This window comes from Rhinopithecus roxellana, chromosome 16, assembly GCF_007565055.1.
Source record: "Rhinopithecus roxellana isolate Shanxi Qingling chromosome 16, ASM756505v1, whole genome shotgun sequence".
In the NCBI taxonomy this organism is placed as follows: domain Eukaryota; kingdom Metazoa; phylum Chordata; class Mammalia; order Primates; family Cercopithecidae; genus Rhinopithecus; species Rhinopithecus roxellana.
In genome coordinates, this window is record NC_044564.1 from 85,379,008 (window position 1) to 85,398,401 (window position 19,394).

General features: G+C 45.1%; 1 protein-coding gene and 1 long non-coding RNA gene across 6 annotated transcripts in view; one reads left to right on the forward strand and one right to left on the reverse strand.

Moving 5' to 3' along the window:
- AOPEP (aminopeptidase O (putative)) overlaps positions 1 to 19,394 on the reverse strand; it is a 374,597-nt gene that overhangs the window by 84,258 nt on the left and 270,945 nt on the right. The gene's annotated exons all lie outside the window — the stretch shown is intronic.
- On the forward strand, positions 43 to 9,550 carry LOC115893916. The gene is made up of 4 exons (XR_004053941.1): positions 43 to 674; positions 1,621 to 1,711; positions 4,536 to 4,745; positions 8,410 to 9,550. It is a non-coding gene; the product is annotated as an uncharacterized LOC115893916 (long non-coding RNA).

The window sequence follows — 19,394 nt, forward strand, 5'->3', positions numbered from 1 at the left end:
CCCCGCACCCGCTAACTCGGCGTGCCCGCCCCGTACCTCGCCCGCGGCCGGGGAGGACGCCGCGGGGGCGCCGGAGCCCGCGCCCTGCGCCCGGCCGGGGCCCGCATCACCTCAGGCGCGGCGCGGGCGGCGGGCGCGGGGCCTGGGCGGCGGCGCGGGCGGGCGGGCGGGCGCCGAGCGGGGGCGGGGCCTGCCTTAAAGGTATAGCGGCCGCGCCGCCTCCCGCAGGTCGCCCGTGCCGCGCCGGCGCTGTATTGTTCTCGCCGCCAACGGCGTGTTCCCGCTCCCGCTCCCGCTCCCGCTCCCGCTCCCGCTCCCGGGCTCCGGCCGCCCCGCGTCCCCGCGCCCAGCGAGCGGCTTCCCGGCAGCGAGAGGGGCCCCGGCCGCCCGCCATAGGCTGGAGGGAGCGGTGGCGGGGAAGGAACCCCGCCCGCGGCCAGCCTAGCGCGCTCCTGGGGTCAGAAACCTGGTCCCGGTGGCTTTCGCGGAGGGAAAGCAACTTTCCTAGTGTCCTAGTGGAGTTTTCTCCGGGAACGGGCTCTACGCCGTCGAGCAGACGTTTCCCAGCGGCCCCTCTGGGCTCCGGGCAGCGGCAGGTGACCTCCCGGGGACGAGGCCGGGGCGCAGAGAAACCCAGCCCCGCTCCCGCCAGTGTGGACCCCCAGAACCACTGGGTAGGATTTAAAAAGGAGGGGTCAATCTGTTTTCATAATTTGGGAGAAAGTTTACACTTAGTTTATAAAAATGTGCGATACCCCAAGATTTTCCTCCACCCGCCAACGGCCTTCTCATCCTCATCAGCAGTGGCTGGAACCCGCCTGCCTCTGAGGGCGGGCCGGGGCGAAGAGTGGGGTTGTCCTGCTGCTTGCTGGGTCTTGACCATCCCTTTAACTTTATCACATTTCTTTAAAGGAAATCTGTCTTGCCCTCTCTTTATTGCTACTCTGTCCTTCTTTCAAGATCAAAAGGTTTAGATCAAAGCCAAGATCAAACTCACTACTTTAAATAGCAGCAACTTTGCCATGGAGTATTTTACACAGAGGAGCTTAATGGAGACATCAGGATTTTATCCCTTCATTCCATATTCATAACTGGACTACTTAAAATTACACGGATGATGCATGTCTATTTCCTAAAACAAACAACAAGTCTGCTCAAATGAGGGATTCTTACTTTGTGTTTCCAGGAATACAAAAAAGTTGAAATCTAGACAGTAATATAAACAGACGTGTTAACCATTGTGTGTCATTATTATAATAGCTAAGTGCTACGAAATGTGTGCTCATTTGCTAAAGATTTTCAAAAGTCCAGTAATAGGAATAAACACAACTATTACATGAAAGCTGCTGCTAACAGCTAGGTACTAGTTACTTGAAAAGTTTTTTCCCCTTGCAATTTTTAACTGGTTGCAGTCACAACTATTACATGAAAGCTGCTGCTAACAGCTAGGTACTAGTTACTTGAAAAGTTTTTTCCCCTTGCAATTTTTAACTGGTTGCAGTCACACACGCACACACGCGTTCTTAATTCTATAAATCCCATTGAATCACTGGAAAGATCTTAGAAACCAGGACCTGGAAACCCTGTCTTGCTGCTACTGACAGTTTCCTTTCTTCCTAGCACCCAGATCATGGATAACCTAACGGTTGCTGGCATGAGCTGAACAAAGGAAACAGCCTACTGTCACTCTGCTCTTCTAGGATTTTGCCAGGTAGGAAGCAAAAGCTGTGACCCATCCTAATTGACTCTTGTCTCCTTGTTTGTCCTTTGTCCCCCAACTCTCCTCCCAATTGCCATCCCAGAATCCATCCTCCACAGAGAAGCCAGAATGGTATGTCCCAAGGTAATTCAAATGATACCACTTTGCTTCACTGAGAACGCTTTTCCATCTCTTTGCCTGGCTAGCCCACTTACCCTGTAGTTCTGGGTTTCAGCAGCGCTTTTGCAGAAAGGTCTTGCCTTACTCCCCAATCCAAATTATGTCACTCCACTATTCTTTCTAATAGCATCCTGTTTATTTCCTTTAGAGTGATTTTTAGAGCAGTTTTAAGTTTATAGAAAAACTGAGCAGAAAGCAGTTCCCATATTTGTACCCACTCACCAGCTTCCCCATTATTAACATATTGCATTAGAATATTTATTATAACTGAGGAAACAATATTGATACATTATCATTCACTAAAGTCAAATTTACATTAGGGCTCACTCTGTGATGTGCAGTTATTAGAGCTCTTTTAAAAATGTACTGAACGTCTCTCTCCCCAGCTGGACTTTATGCTCCAAGAAGAAAGAGATCCTGTTTCTTTTGTTCTTGATTTTTGTTCAGTCCACCAGAAACACTGCCTGGCACATACTAGAAATACAATAAATATGTTACATAGTGAATGGAAGGATAAAGGAACAAATGAAGGACACCTAAAATTTCAAGGGGGAGAAGTCTTAAAATGAAGATCTTTCTAATTAACTCCTGTTTGTTTCACCACTAAAATGCTTCATTTGTAAAGAGCCTAGAATTTTACATGTTTACAAGAGGGAGACCATGGGATATTAGTTACATTGCCAGGGTAATTTTATAAACAGGCTGTGCATGGTGGCTCACACCTGTAATCCCAGCACTTTGGGAGGCCAGGGTGGGAGGAGCTCTTGAGCCTAAGAGTTCAACACCAGCCTGGGCAACACAGCAAGACCCCTGTCTCTACCAAAAAAAAAAAAAATTAGCCAGGCATGGTGGTGTTAGCCTGCAGTACTAGCTACCCAGGAGGGTGAGGTGGGGGGATCACTTGAGCCCAGAAGGCAGAGGCTACAGTGAGCCATGATCGCACCATTGCACTCCAGCCTGGGCAACAGAGTGAGATCCTGCCTCAAAAAAATATTAATAAGTAAATAACAATAAAAAATAAATTTAATAAAATTGAAATGAGAAAGGTTCCTAATCCCTCACATATGAATCACTAAAATTCTATTCAGAATGGTGCTAGAAGCTGAATTTAATCTAGAATGAAAGATCTACATATTGCATGACACTGAAAAAATACTTTCTTATTGTGTTCAATCCAACCTGAACACATTTCTCCTGTTGTCTACCTGAATCTCCCCTTCTTCACGGGCTGATGCCAATGAAGACGGTGTAGAGAAACTGGAAGACGGCTTTTTTAAAAACTGGAATTCTGTGGTGGGGGAGGGGCATTCTAATTACTGCCTTTGAGAATGCAGTAAAAGCACTTTAAAGCTGTCTCTTAAAAACAGATGTTTTCTATCTGAATTGTATCTTTAAAAATGCCTCATCCAGTAGATACGCATGTTTTGAAAGGAAGTTGTTCTACGAAACTTTTTTGGTCAAAGCAGTTCCTCATAGCTGAAGACAGTGTCCGAGGCTGAGGAAAATACCATTGCTTTAAAATTATTTAACCTCGCGATTGACTGGAGATGACTTTTGGAGGGAAAGCCTTTTTCACTTTCCTTCAGTTTCCTTCCTTTTCTTAGACAAAGACGAAATTCCTCCTATCACTGGAAAAATATAGTGATACCAACTTCACGTTATGGCTGTGTTTTCTCTTTCTGCTTCTACTTCATGGAGGAGGCACGGGGCAGAGGAAGGAGGAGCCAGCCTTCCTAGGCACCAGGAAGGCCAAAGGGCAAGCAGGGAGGCTCTGCTATGGTCCCAAACAGCCGCAGATGGCAAATTACATTCCCTTGGGCACAGCGGAGGGAAAGCTATCCACTAAAAGAAACCAAATATCTTTGAATACCAAACAAGGTCGAGAGTTCCAGAAGCTTCCACTGGTTTCAGAAGTGTTCTATTGCCAACATACGTTCAGGGTAAATTTAAAAGTAAGAATCTACACACATCTAGAAATAAAATCAAGGCTGGATTAAGTTTCAAAAATAAAGTAGGATTGGGGTAAAGTTATCAAATATTTATATCTTTAAATTTGGTTTATTTATTTATTTTGAGACAGTGTCTTGCTCTTATCACCCAGGCTGGAGTGCAGTGGTGCAATCTCAGCTCACTGCAACCTCCACCTCCCAGGCTCAAGCGATTCTTCTGCCTCAGGCTCCCAAGTAGCTGGGGTTACAGTCACGCACCACCATGCCCAGCTAATTTTTGTACTTTTAGTAGAGACAGGGTTTCACCATGTTGGCCAGGCTGGTCTCAAACTTCTGATCTCAGGTGATTCACCCGCCTCGGCCTCCCAAAGTGCTGGGTTATAGATGTGAGCCACCGTGCCCGGCTGTCTATTATTTTTAAATATAGCATCCTTTATGTTATATTTTTGGATTATTTTAGAAAAGTATAAATTAATCCAAAAATATAAAAGATGTTACATAAAGGATGTTTAGAGGGTTGTTTATTCCGTTAGATAGTAATTTTCTATGAAGAGCCACAGGACAGTCTTCTCCCTGGTGTCCGCATCAGGAATAGTTTGACTTGATCAGCTGGTTTGGTTTTACCTGTTGCTTGTATTATTTGTATTTGCCCATTCTGTCTCTGTATTAGATAAACTAGTTTTTTTGTTGTTGTTTCTTTTTTTTAGGAGGATTTTGGTCCTGCCAAACGGACCTCTTAGTGGAAGTCCTTATAAAGCATAATTTTCAAAAAAGGAAGTCGGTTTCACGCTGGGCGCAGTGGATTGCTGAGGCCGTGGCTCCGCGGCGAACTGGCTAACAGGCCTTCTTTCTCTCAGGAGCCATAACCTGAGCTCACTACTGCTAAAAACCTTTCTAGAGATCAACTGAGGGAACAGGTACAATGCTTAGTTCTTCCATTTCTTGACCCCCTCTGAGAATCTGATGCAGGCTAATGGTGCTGTCAGCTCCTTAGAAAAAAATACACCTACAGCACACACACCCCAACTGTCAGGAGGTTCACAGATTCTTCTGTACCTAAACTTGTAGTCTGGATACTCTAAAATCCCTTCTTGGAATAAGCCAGACCACTTTAAAGCTGGCCCTGGACTTGGTCTTATGGGCACTCTGTGAAAGTCCTGTTATCGCATTAAGTTCTGGTAAGAAGCCATCAACCTTTATTGAGGTGCATTATAAGAAACAGCCCCATAAAATCCATCACGATGTTTACCGGAAGGATGGATTTAGAGGGTTGTTTATTCCATTAGACAGTAATTTTCTGTGAGGAGCCACAGGACAGTTGTCTTCCTGGTGTCGGCATCTGGGATAGTTGGACTTAGGCAGCTTGTTTGTTTTCACCTCTTGCATCTGCAATTTATCCCTCTTCCCTCTTCTAGAAAGCTTAGAGCTCTGTGACCCTGTTTAACCAGGCATAGGAACGTCAGGGTGTGCATATTATATGCTAATTTAATTCCTGGCCCCATCCTTTTTTGCTACCATTATTTTCTTGTTGCTTCATTTTTCTTGTTTTATTTCTATCATGTTATATTTATCTGTTTTGGAAGATGCCTTCACTCCATTTTGGACAGAGAAGAGTATGAATGAATAACGTATTCTGGTTTGTTGTTGTTGTTGTTGTTGTTTAGTTTCCTTTTTCTCTTTGGATGGGAGAAAGGAGGATCTGGGAAAATCTTACAGTTCTAATATTTATCTTCATTAACAACGTTTAGAAGTAAAATACAGAAGTTAAGGATGTATGGCTGTTCTTGTAACTCTACTTATAAAATTCTAGGAAAAGAACTGTCAAAAAATAAACATAGTACTATGCAGACATGATACTATACAGACATCATCAAATAAACATTACTATACAGGACTATTATAAAAAGGCTAACCAACAAAATATTTTATCTCTTGGTATCAAAACCAGAAGAAAGGGGCTTAGATTTGGAGAGAATAATATAAGTTGAACATATAGACAGGTTATTCACATAAAAAACATATTAAATGCCTCCTGTGAAACAGAGCACTAGATTTTGTGAATGCAAAGATGAGTAAGACATTGTCCCTGTCCTCAGGAAACTCCTGTGACAAGGTAGTAACACAGCAAGGTATAAGGAGCACACAGCCGGCTTGCCTAGTAGCTGTGCCCCCTCTAAGCCTCCTTCCTCATGAAGTTCTGATCAAATGACATGTAATTTGCTTAGAACAGGAAGCAGTTGCTATTTATCAACTTCTAAATGACTAGAATTAAGAAGCAATACAACATCACTAGAAGCTGGAGGGAAGTGACTTTAAGACAAAAAAAGTACTGACGCGTCCCTGCTGGAGACCACAGGACCTGAGACTGCTCGAGAGAGTAAGAGCGGCAATTGCCTACAGAACTGAAGGCTTTACAACATGCTTCCATACACAGACTGTTCTGCGCGTTCCTCACACAGTCCCATCTGAAAGGTGGAAAAACTGAGTCTCAGGGGATCTCCTATCGCTTGGCCCCTGGGTCTCCTGGTTGGAAGTGGAGTACTCTTTCTACTCCAGCGTGAGTGCTTACGGAACATCTAGTGTGACTGTCTCACTTTAACATATTTGTTCATTATATGGATTAGATCAACCCCAGATGAAAACATAGGCTGCAAAATATAATTCCATACTATAAAAGTCTACTGAAAAATACATTCTAAAAAGCAGACATTATTCTATTCCCTTCAATGCCTTCAGTTATTTACAGGGCTTGATATTCATGGACATTATAACCTTAAAGAGTTTTTCAGCTGTGTGTGGTGGCTCATGCCTATAATGCTAGCACTTTGGGAGGCTGAGGTGGGAGGATCACTTGAGGCCAGGAGTTCAAGACCATCCTGGGAAACGTAGTGAGATCCCGTCTCTACAAAAAATGAAAATAAAAAATTAGCTGGGCACGGTGGCATATGCCTCTAGGCCCAGGTACTCAGGAGGCTGAGGGAGAAGTATCGCTTGAGCCCTGCAGTTTGAGGCTCCAGTGAGCTACTGTTGTGCCACTGCACTCCAGCCTGGGTGACAGAGCAAGACTCTGTCTCAAAAAAAAAAAAAAATGTTCATGGTGAAATATAAAATTATGTAAGGGCGGTTTCAGATTAGTGGTTTCTACCCTCGGGTGCTTATTCAAGTCACCAGCAAGTGTTTTACAAATCCCAATGCCCAGGTGACCACTTAGGTTCCCATCTCTGAGAGTAGGACCCAGGCGTCTGTCATTTCTAAAGCCCCTCCATCCCTCAGGCTTCCAATGTGCAGGCAGCACTGAGAACCACTGCCTTAGATAATTTTAATGATGCCCCATCTCAAATAGGTTACTATGAAAAAATTCCAGATGCTTGGGAGACATCTAAATTTCAAAGTCAATGCCACAAGTGATGGCCACTCACTATGCTCTACTACAGTAAGTCCAATTTGGCAGATGGCAGACACAGTGTTGGCAGGATGGGCTCGTGGGCCAAGCCAGGAGTCACTTCCTGCAGCTCACACCAAGGGATAAAATTTTGGGCAAGATAAGTGAAGCATACACACAAAAAGAACTAAAAAGAAATGGAAGATTTCAACATTCTACCCGGAAGGGAGGCAACAATGGGCAGCTATCTGATTTTTTTTTCTAAAGCTAATACAATCTGGGTCCTTAGCGAAAAGTGCATACATCCTTATCTTTAGGAACCCAATCTTAGTGCTGACCTGCAATACTGTAGACATGAAGGTGGTATTTCCAACTCGTCATCTGCAGATGATGTTCTAATGATGCTGATGGCTGTCATCCATTCCCTTGAAGTGAACATTTGCATTGGGAAGATTGCTGGCTAGAATGAAGGACAGGCTGCACCAATGGAAAAGACCCTTCGCCATGTGCAGAAGGTATTGTTCCATTCAGGAAGCAACCTGTGCTGACTTCCTCGAGTCCTGGGCACTGCGCACTGACCACAGAGCTCTAGTGCTCAAAACACACACACACACACACACACACACTGCTGCTATAGGAACATTATTCTGGCAAAATGCCTTACAGAAGGGATTAGTTACTATTGAAAAACACAAAAATATCAGATGTTGATATTTCACTAGCTTGAAAAGCAAACAACCATGTCTAGGCACTTTCCCGTTATTTCCTAAGATAGAGCAGGTGTGGTATCTGAAGTGTGGACACATGGACGTGTGGATGCTCCACAGTGCCTTTGAAGGAGGGGACATGATGGGAGTCTGTGGCCCTGGCATGTCCATTTTTAAAAAGCGTGGCACTCACACTGGGTGGCTTGTTATATGGCCTCCAAAAGAAACCCAGTGAAGTCACAATTTGCAACAAGAGGAATGGGCCTGAGTCATCCATCCCTCGATGAAGAAGTAAAATCACACACACACGCAAGTAAAATCCACCACATGTGGGGGGTGGAGTGGCTGTCCCAAATATAAATAATATATGAGAGAAAGCTATTTTCCAGAATGTTTGTTCACCAAGCAGTCAGTGCCATACAAGGAGGTGTTCCAGGAAAACAATGGGAAGGGCCAGAATTAATTGGCTGCTAATCTCTTCACTTTTTGTAGGATGTTTTCTCCAGCGGTGGATGAAATCAGTGTTTAATGCTACACAGGCCCAGCTGTGTCCATATAAGGAAAGCCCAGGCTCACGTCTCTCCGTGAAAAAGGACCTGTCCTCCCCTCCCTGTGTTCTGCTTCCACCCACTGCGTGTGGAGGTGGAGAGTGGGAGCCGGGGAATGTGAACTTGATCCAGCACTGATCAGCCAAGCAGCAAACGCTCATTGTTCTTTAGATACCAAACATAACTTCTTTCTACTAGGGATAAACCCAGCCGTTCTGTACATAACACAGCTTTTGTGCTCACCAGTATGCTAGTTGGAAAAGAACCACAAAGAACGTTAGCGTTTTATTAGACACCTCCTAATATGCAGAATGAAGAACCTACCCAGTTAATTTATATTCATATTAATATTAGGTATGTTAGAATCTTATTAAATCTATCTTCTAGGAGTTTCTGAATGCTTTTATAATTATGGATTTCAATTTATTATGTAAATATTATGGCCTGTTCTGCCTTCTATGAGAGCATTTCTTACCATCACTGCCTTGATCTCTGCAGTTCAAGGATACTGGAAATCATGATAAAGGACAACCAAATATACGGTTGCTGTTTTTACAGGTCACTCTGTAAATGTGACTGAACTGTTTCCGTACGAAGCCAGGGTGTCATGGGAAGTCCACAGTTGGGAACTTAGACTCTGTCATTGCCACCAAGAAGCTCTGTGGCCTTGGACGTGCATGTCAACCTCTGAGCTATGAAACAGAAACAATGCTGCAGTGAAGACAAAATGAAACAGAAGTAATGCTGCGGTGAAGACAAAATGAAATGGTGCATACAGCAAAAGGCACAAAATAGACCAGTAAACGCAAATCCCTTCCCCTTTCCCCTCAGAAACAAAAGCCTATCAAGTATTCTGAACCTAAATAAATTTTTGAAGGTATCAAAATAACTGAGTTGTGACGTCATAATAAAAAGCCTGGCCTGACAAGCGCGCAGGCCCAACGCCCTTGTCCAGAGCCCGCAAAGACACAGCACATCTGAGCTCCACAAACAAGTGTGTGTCCCTTCCAGTGACAACCAATGGACGTGAAAAAGAAGTTCTGTTTCTCGTATGTCTTATTATAAAGGAGATAACGGCCGGGCGCGGTGGCTCAAGCCTGTAATCCCAGCACTTTGGGAGGCCGAGACGGGCGGATCACGAGGTCAGGAGATCGAGACCATCCTGGCTCACATGGTGAAACCCCGTCTCTACTAAAAATACAAAAAACTAGCCGGGCGAGGTGGCGGCGCCTGTAGTCCCAGCTACTCGGGAGGCTGAGGCAGGAGAATGGCGTGAACCCGGGAGGCGGAGCTTGCAGTGAGCTGAGATCCGGCCACTGCACTCCAGCCTGGGCGACAGAGCGAGACTCCGTCCCAAAAAAAAAAAGGAGATAACTTCATTTCTGGTCCTGTCGCATTCAAAATAGTAAGCTGAGTGTTATTACAAGAATATCACAAAGTGAAATTTGATAATTCTTTTTTTCTTTTTTTGAAATGGAGTTTCACTCTGTTGCCCAGGCTACAATGCAGTGGACTGATCTCAGGTCACTGCAACCTTCACCTCCTGGGTTCAAACAATTTTCCTGCCTCAGCCTCCCGAGTAGCTGGGATTACAGGTGCACACCACCATGCCCAGCTAATTTTGTATTTTTAGTAGAGACAAGGTTTCACTATGTTGGTCAGGCTGGTCTCGAACTCCTGATCTCAGGTGATCCGCCCGCCTCGGCCTCCCCAAGTGCTGGGATTACAGGCGTAAGCCACCATACCCAGCCTGAAATTTTATATTTCTACATTGCTCTCTGAAGATACCACCATGGTCAGGTGCTAGATGCAAAAATAGCTGTAATCCTAACCGGAGCTACATGCATTTAAAACCAGTATAATAATTAAGGATGAAGGCTTTTAAGTCAGATTTGATTTTCAGTTTCTTCATCTATAAAATGGTTATCATAACAGTGTCTCCACAGAGTTGTGACTGGGATAAGTAAATAGCTATTATGTGGAATGCACTTAGTATACAGCCTTTTCTGCTCATTCTGGATGTTCTAAATAGGATACTCTAGTCGACTGGGGGCAGCGAGGTGAGGGGAAGGAGTGAAGGGAAGGATTAAGTTAAAAACTACAGTTCTATAGAGAGTTAGACAATCTACATATTCTTAGATTTACCCATTTGCAGCTTAATTGACTGGAGGCATTTATGCAAAACCCAGGCAGATGTCTCTCAATTATGAAACCAATGACAGTGACTAGGAAATACAATTTGAGGAGGAATAACCAGAGAGAATTGTAGAGCAACTGCCTTTGCAATAAACAGAATCCAGAAGCGTCTTAAGGAGAAGTATGTCTCTACCTGGCTGCGTGGAATGTGAAAAATGGCAGCATGCGTGGCTGGGGAGAAGGAGGGAGACACCAGAGAAAAACAAGAGGAAGTGCTTGGACAAAAGGCAAGAGAGGCTGCCTGATGTGGGAGGCAGTTTCTCCGTCCCAGGGAAACAGACCCCGGGGTGGAGGGGTTATCTCCAGCCGAATCCCATTATCGCCTGTTGCCCTGGAGTCTGAGTCCCAAATTCTGATGTATTGACTTTGGCCTCCCTTCCATGCATTTTCGTGCCAATAAAGTTGCTGAAATTAAAGAAGAACTGAATTGTGAAGCCTTCTGGCATAAATAATGTCATATTGCGAAGTCGAGGCTAATAACAACCAGGATGCTGGTAACACCCTTACGGAAAACCATCTGATCTACATGTCCCTCAGTGCGGTTTGAAACTCCCCTCGGCCTACAAAGGAAAATATTTTTAGCATGTAGCACACTTTGTAACAGACATATAAATGCACCAAAAATATAATTTTAGGAAAGCATCTGGGTTTGATCATTTCAACCCCAAATAGGTTCTACTTTCTCAATATAAGAAATACTGCAACGTTTTGCTATAAAATATGCAGCAATCATTGTAGCAATTTCTCATACAATGTCATTACTGGTTCTGTTTGTTTTTTTAAAAGCAGCAAATACTCGAATGATTGAGATAAAAAGCAGCATAAAACATGAAGTGCTCTTTCGAGAGCATTGGGCACCAACGGCTTCCCCTCCTCCAAAAGGCAAACTCAACCCACTGGACTTTTCCCCCAAGGTTATTTAGGCAACAGGCATAAATAAATATTTTATCTCTATGTCTCAAAATGTATCTTAGAAATAATAGTTGTCCCTGTCTAAGGTAAAACTGACCTGCAGTTATTACTGACCCACAGGAATTTTAAGACTAAAAAGGCTAGCAAAATTTTTTTCATCTCCTGGTCAAACAGGTTAATCTCTATGAATAATTGATTTCAACTAGAAGCAAATGCCTATTCTTCAGCGGTCAGCCAGCATAAATGCTTTTGTAGATTGATTATTACTCAATTCTCTGAATCATCTCCCAAACAGCAATTTTCCACTGGAAAAAGAAAAGAAATGAACAAACAGGGTTCCCTGATAGTGTAAGTCTGTAAAACACCAAACAGGACAAAGCATTTTTAAACAACTCTCCCAACACCAGTCCAAACTAAGGACAACTTTTAAGTCTGAGGGCAATTCTGCAGGTTCCAAGGACAGAAGGAAAGACACAAGAAAGTAAATCACAACTTTTCTCCTCTCAGACGTGACCAGGTACACCTGCATCGCAGGCCTCCGCGTGGCACCGGACGCACCCCGGCCAGCTCCCCTTATCTCCAAAGAGGCAGTGAGCCTCCGAGAGGGCACGCGGCTTGCCCACTGCTACACGGCTCCGAGGTGGTACAGCTGACTCCAAAGCTGGTATTTAATGGATTCACTGACATCTCCATCCACTATAGGACTAGCTTTGCTGAACAAAACTTCACAATAAAGAACTCTGCAAAGGAACATGGATCTGGATATAACACAACTGACTTTCCTCCTCTACCCAGCCTCCAATCTTGTTCATTAACTTTAAAGTAACGCTGCCTTGCATGTTATGCACCAAACTGTTTGGAGCCCACTTACAGCGTGACGGTGGTGGCTATAACTCGACAGGATCAGAAGCAGAAAATACTGGGGTCATAAAGGCCCAAGCTGGAGGACTGACCTGGAAGAACAGGGTCTTCTGCTGAATGACCTCAACAGACTCCTTACCAAGCACCAGTGAAGAGTAGACAGCTGCCATCCAGAGGTGTGTGACAAGAACACTGGCCTTTTTAAACACACATTGGGATCTGTGCAGTTCGACAATCATTGACAGTTACCCTGACGGTGATACGCTGGTTGGCTGGCCACCACCTTTGTGCTCTCTGACTCTCGGTCAGCTCCAGGGCGAAAGACAGAGACTCTGGTTGGAAGTGTGCTTGTGAAAGCAAATAAGAGGATATGAAAAACGTACATCAAGATACACTTTTTATTTAACCATTTCCTTTTTCGCATTCGTTTGTTTGTTTGGGTGGCCTGGTATTTATTATCTAATTTAGTTTCCATCTCAAGTGAGGAATGGCTGTATCTTTCCAAATGCAAAGACCTAAACTAATCTCTATATATAATCACATTCACTCACACCAAAAAATATACCAGCTTTTTGATGCACTGGAGCCCAATATTTCCTATGCAAAATATTCCACCTTGATACATAGGGCTACCATTTAGAAATAACTAGTGGAAAAGGGGCATGTATACCCATGACACATATTTATGAAAAGCCCTGGAAAGTGAGGTCTACATCCTGCATCCGTGAAAGAGTAGGAACAAACAGCTTCAAGAAAAAAGGAGTCATTAATGAAAAATCATCACTTCTCAGGGCCCTCTGCCACACTCCTTTATCACCTACTCATAGGTCTTCACAGAAACTAAGGCAAAGATGGGACCCAAATTATAAAATGCTTTAGTCTGATGGGCTGAAGACTCAGAATCCTGTACTCCAGCCATAGCTCTGCCACTAACTAGTGCTGCAAGCTTGGGCAGATGACTACACTTCTCCTGGGGCTCCGCTACCCTGGTGAGAAGATGCATTGCACTCTAAGACTCATCTGTAGCCTGGGATTCTACAGCAAACCCAAAGTTGCACAATACCAGAAAAAACTAATATTTAACCATGAAGTAGCAGAGGCCACGCCGGAGAAATACCATGCAGATATTAAACGTATACGTATTTGGTACCACATAATGGCTTGCACAAAAGAGAAGGAAAAAAAGCTCTGACGCTAAAAGTAGCCAGATGCTCCTGATGGCTTTCCTGGCTAGCAGGTGCTCCGGCTGCAAGAGCTGAGACAAGCCACTGGGAGCACCGTGGAGGCCACAGTGGGAGCAGCGGCCTACAACGCCCTGGGCACCGATCTTCTATCAGCATGTGCCAGGATGCTGTGCGATGTCAGCCAGCGAGGGGCATGCATATGTGTGCAGCCATGTGCACAACTCACTCAACTGCTGCTTCGCAGGGCTTTGTCCTCCGGGGTGGGAAGAGTACAATGTCAATATAAAATAATCTGCTTTTGGCCTGGTGCAGTGGCTCCTGCCCGTAATCCCAGCACTTTGGGAGGCTAAGGCAGGATGATCACCTGAGGTCAGGAGTTCGAGACCAGACTGGCCAACATGATGAAAGCCCGTCTCTACTAAAAATACAAAAAATTATTTTAAAAAAATTACAGGTGCAGACCTGTAGTCCCAGCTACTTGGGAGGCTGAGGCAGGAGAATCGCTTGAACCCAGGAAGAGGAGGTTACAGTGAGCTGAGATAGCGCCACTGCACTCCAGCCTGGGTGACAGTGAAACTCCACCTCAGAAATAAATAAATAAATAAAATAAATAAATAAATAAATAAATAAAATAATCTGCTTTTGATGAAGAGTCTACCAGAGTATGTCTTTAACATAATAAAAGACAAAATGGGGGCAGTTTTTCTTAAAAAGCAGAATCGGGTATTTTTCTATTGCTATAAGGCTTAATACTCCAGAGCTGCTTTGTCCTAGTTCTTTGAGTTTGCATGCCCCCTCTTTCTAAAAACGTTTCTCTACAAAATAAAGCAGCACTGCAGTGAAATCCTTTGACAGGTCCGCTCATTATGAGGGATGCAGTAGTGCTTACTTCAGTGACTCCTTCTGTGGGCCAGCACTTAGAACCTGGAAGACAGGTACTGCCCGTGTGTCCAAACACAGCTCACCGGACTACGGCTCGAGGACAGTCACGCTGGCTCCTTTGCACAATGGGTCAGCTGACTTGTGACTGAGTGGGGCGTAGGAGCAGACTCCTCCCTCCAAGCATCTTTGTTTTCTTACAGATTTAGCCTCCCAGCGGAACATGGCAAACACAAGACACCAACCTCTACAGTTGTTTGCAGGTCTCAGACTCTGGGGTGGAGGCCTGTTGGGCAAAGGTTGGTTTGCAGACGCTTCCACAAGCCACGAGCTCATCATGGGCAGGGTCTGTGCCCTTTCGGCTCTATATGCAAACTGCCCAGGGCAACGTTCGGCAAACTGCTTAAACTAATAAACTAAACCACAAAGCCAAATGTTTGGGTTACTCGGCTGGGCGCAGTGGCTCACGCCTGTAATCCCAGCACTTTGGGAGACTGAGGCGGGCAGATCACAAGGTCAGGAGTTTGAGACCAGCCTGGCCAATATGGTGAAACCCTGTCGCTACTAAAAATACAAAAATTAGCTGGGCATGGTGGCAGGTGCCTGTAATCCCAGGTACTCGGGAGGCTGAGGCAGGAGAATCACTTGATCCCTGGAGGTGGAGGTTGCAGTGAGCCAAGATCACATCACTGCACTCCAGCCTGGACAACACAGTGAGACTCTGTCTTAAAACAACAACAAAAAAAAGTTTGGGTTACTCAGGAATGGTATAAAAATGAAGGATTCTAAGGGTTTCGGTTGTACTTAGAAACTTCTTGGCCAGGCACAGTGGCTCATGCCTATAATCTCAGCACTTTGGGAGGCCAAGGAAAGCGGATCACGGGGTCAGGAGATCGAGGACATCCTGGCCGACACGGTAAAACCCCATCTCTACTAAAAATACAAAAATTGGCTGGGCGCAGTGGCTCACGCCTATAATCCCAGCACTTTGGGAGGCCTAGGTCGGCGGATCACAAGGTCAGGAGATCAAGACCATCCTCACTAACACAGTGAAACCCCGTCTCGACTAAAAATACAAAAACATTAGCCGGGCGTGGTAGCAGGCGCCTGTAGTCCCAGCTCCTCAGGAAGCTGAGGCAGGAGAATGGTGTGAACCCGCGAGGCAGAGCTTGCAGTAAGTGGAGATCGCGCCACTGCACTCCAGCCTGGGAGACAGAGCAAGACTCCGTCTCAAAATAAACAAACAAAAAATACAAAAATTAGCTGAGTGTGGTATTGTGCACCTGTAGTCCCAGCTACTTGGGAGGCTGAGGCAGGAGAATCGCTTGAACCCAAGAGGCGGAGATTGCAGTGAGCCAAGATTGCGCCACTGCACTCCAGCCTGGGCGACAGACCGAGACTCTGTCTCAAAAAAAAAAAAAAAGAGAAGAAACTTCTTTTGATAGAATATATTTCAGAATATGAGATAATTAAGGAGTATGTTGACCGGTTCCAGTCGTACCTATGGAGATGCTGACTCAGTAGCAGGTTTGGTCTGGCTCCGGGATACGCAGTTTTAATCAGCCTCCTACATGATTCTGATGACCAGGTCTCCCTGAGTGCCTTCAACTCAAGCCTGCAGAGCTAGACTTCCAGCAAGAACCCAGCTTGATCCTATTATTAAGACCCACACATACATGGGCCACTGCCAGCTGTCTCATTAGCTGCATTTTTTCAATGCTAGTGGCCTCTGTTTCCTTTTACTTCTGGTTATCTGTCAGTGTTCAAAGGCAGGACCAGGTTATCCTTCATACACCTAGCAAATATTAGCTCTCTAGTGTCATATCTTTAATGTGTCTGTGTGCATCTGAGCCCGTTCAGAATTCTTATTCTTTTTATAGGAAAAATAAGCCTTCCTCTGTGATCACCAAAAAAATGTACGTCTAATCTGAGATCATGAAAGCTGTGGGCAATTGACTCTCCCTGCCGACTTCCCAACATCCTTCCCCATCGTGAGTAGGATTTGGGTGCGTCAGCTGCATCACATTCATCTGTGCTTGCTTCGTGTGGCTTCCCACTCATTCCTGTGGATGCAGGCCTTCCTCAGCCCACTGCATGTCCTCTCTGGATAGACAGACACCGTTGTTATCCAGATACTTACAGCTGTTTTTAGAAATATCCATGTAAATCAATAGCTGCTGGACCAGAAAGTTTAGTCAGAAACCAAGAAGCAAAAGTCAGTCTAGCTGTTCCACACGCTCCACTAGACTACCTCTTCCCTACACAGAGGGGAAAAACATGGCTTTTCACCAGGGAGCTGTCTCTCCAGGCAAGTCTGCTGACCCCCTGACCATGTTTGTCTCAACATGCTGCTCAAGTCCTGTCACCCCTTCCACAAGCCATCAGTGGCTCCTCAACCTGTAGGAACTCTCTAGCATCACATTCCAGTCCCTGTGTAATCTGGCTGGGTCCTGCCCCACTAACCATCCCCCTCACAGATCCTGCCCTCTATGTAGAACAAGCAACAATTAAACATGTCCCTAACAAGAAAAACAGAAAGGGAAAAGATTATAACCCCAAATCATGATCAAACTGCATTCACCCAGTGTATTTTATCAGTATTTAAAATGCATTCATCCCTCTATTATTCAGGAGCAGAACAACCTTGGTTAGATTGTTGCAGGGGCGGAGAGGGACCTGAGAATGAGAAGGAGGCTGAATGGGAAAGATTCTTGCCCGCACCCTTCCAGCTGAGGACTCCGCCTTGACTTCGCTGGGGCTGGGATGCTAAGCCGCTGAGCCTTCATCATAGTTATGACGCTAGTTAATCAGCTTCCCAGTGCTGAGATTTGACTCTGCCTGATGCTGTTCAGACAGGCACACTGAGTCTTCCAGCAGCACACCTTGGTTATGTCGCTCTCTCTGCCCTAAGGGCCTTCTCCACAATCTCCACCTGCCCACGCTCCACCTGCCTGTCCTTCAAGACTTGCTTCAAACTCTCTGCTTCCACAGATCAAAACGGCCTTTCTTCTGAACACTAAGTTTTTCACCACTTACGGCTTTCTGCCTTAGATCAGTTATTTATGTATCTATTTTTCTTACTGAATTATTAAGCATCTTGAAGGCAAAGCCTGTATTTCTCTCATCTTTGAATCATCCACAGTCCCTCATCAAGAACAGATGTGTGGGCTCCACTCATGGGAAGAAGGATAGGAAAGGACTGGACTCAGAGGTCTGATTTCAGATTCTGGAAGAAGCTTCCTCTTGCAAATATCATCCATCTGGTCTGGATGCTTGACAGTTCTACTGTAGAAGCCTGAGCTCTAAGCTCTGACACTTACAAAGGAAATCTTCAAGAGAGAGGAAACACTTTTAATTCTTGTTATTCACTTGAAGTCTAGTCTTAGACTACTGTGAATGAAATTCACACTCGTTCTGGAAATCAGGTTTTGAGAGGCAGAAATGAAGGAAGGACACAGCTTTCATTTGGGGGCACCAGAGGAAAATGTCTCTTATTTCATTGTGGTGCCTTGTGCAGTAAAGAGGTCAATATATTTGGACGGTGTCAAATCAGATGCCCCAATGTTACACCACATGCAGCGCAGACCTTCAGCTATTACCAGTTTCCAGGGGAATGGACCCTTCCACATGTATTTCTCTCTCATGCCACCAAAACATGATTTTTTTTTTTTTTTTTTTTTGAGACGGAGTCTCGCTCTGTCGCCCAGGCTGGAGTGCAGTGGCCGGATCTCAGCTCACTGCAAGCTCCGCCTCCCGGATCCACGCCATTCTCCTGCCTCAGCCGCCCGAGTAGCTGGGACTACAGGCGCCGCCACCTCGCCCGGCTAGTTTTTTTTGTATTTTTTAAGTGGAGACGGGGTTTCACTGTGTTAGCCAGGATGGTCTCGACCTCCTGACCTTGTGATCCGCCCGCCTCGGCCTCCCAAAGTGCTGGGATTACAGGCTTGAGCCACCGCGCCCGGCCCAAGACATGATTTTTAATTCTTGTGCACTCACAAGATACTAACATTGTTTGGGACCAAAAAATATACCCAGAGCACATCCATCCATTCGAGAATGAAATGCAGTGTGGTCGCGCTGAGTAAGCTTTACTGGCCATTTTGAAGGGATTCACTAGAATGCGGAACTAGTGAGAGACGTGCTGAGAATAAGGTCAATAGGAATATGGCTGAATTGTGTACCACCAAATTCATATACTCAATTCCTGACCCCCAGTACAACTCACAATGCAACTGTATTGGACTCAGGGCCTTTTGAAAGGAAATTAAGGTAAAATTCAGTCATATTGCTGGGCCCTAACCAAATATAACTGGTGTACTTATACACAGAGCAGGTGAGGACAGATGTGTGCACGCATACAGAGGAGAGACTACACGAGGACATGATGAGAAGGTGGCCGTCTGCAAGCCGAGGAGAGAGGCCTCACCAGAAACCAACCCTGTTGGCACCTTGGTCTTGGACCTCCCAGCCTCCAGAACTGTGAGGAAAAAAATCTCTGTTGTTTAAGCCATCCAGCCTGCGGTACTTAGTTATGGCAACCCCAGCAAACTCATATGAGCACAAAGCCTTAGATGCCAAAAATAAAGGAAATTAAGCTAAAAATGAAAAGATTTTAATAAACCCTCCCCCTCTCTCTTGTGACTCTGCTGAGCAGTAGAGCAATTTGAAGAGCCTGTGGAGGGGCCAGGTGCTTGGATGAACAGAAGCGACTGGATGACTCAGAGGCATTTTGGGTGCTGCCTCAAGTGAGGCCGGAGAACCTGTTCCACATGTCTTCAAGGATCCTTGACAAGATGTTTAGTCACTTAGAAAATATAAGTTTAACTACTGGACAAAAATGACAGCAAAATTACTAGGAGCCCAAATAATATACCACATTATGGCAACTGCTATTATA